The sequence below is a fragment of the Bison bison genome, unplaced genomic scaffold, assembly GCF_000754665.1.
Source record: "Bison bison bison isolate TAMUID 2011002044 unplaced genomic scaffold, Bison_UMD1.0 scf7180017864317, whole genome shotgun sequence".
NCBI lineage: Eukaryota > Metazoa > Chordata > Mammalia > Artiodactyla > Bovidae > Bison > Bison bison.
In genome coordinates, this window is record NW_011494889.1 from 9,499,000 (window position 1) to 9,499,613 (window position 614).

Genomic DNA, 614 nt, shown 5'->3' on the forward strand with positions numbered 1-614 from the left:
GCTATTTCAAATCCTGAAAGATGATGCTGTGAAAGTGCTGCACTCAGTACGCCAGCAAATTTGGAAAACTCAGCAGTGGCCACAGGACTGGAAAAGGTCCGTTTTCATTCCAATCTCAAAGAAAGGCAATGCCAAAGAATGCTCGAACTACTGCACAATTGCACTCATTTCACATGCTAGTAAAGTAATGCTCAAAATTCTCCAAGCCAGGCTTCAGCAATACATGAACCATGAACTTCCAGATGTTCAAGCTGGTTTTAGAAAAGGCAGAGGAACCAGAGATCAAATTGCCAACATCTGCTGGATCATCGAAAAAGCAAGAGAGTTCCAGAAAAACATCTATTTCTGCTTTATTGACTATGCCAAAGCCTTTGACTGTGTGGATCACAATAAACTGTGGAAAATTCTGAAAGAGATGGGAATACCAGACCACCTGCCCTGCCGCTTAAGAAATTTGTATGCAGGTCAGGAAGCAACAGTTAGAACTAGACATGGAACAACAGACTGCTTCCAAATAGGAAAAGGAGTACGTCAAGGCTGTATATTATCACCCTGCTCATTTAACTTCTATGCAGAGTACATCATGAGAAACGCTGGGCTGGAAGAAACACAAG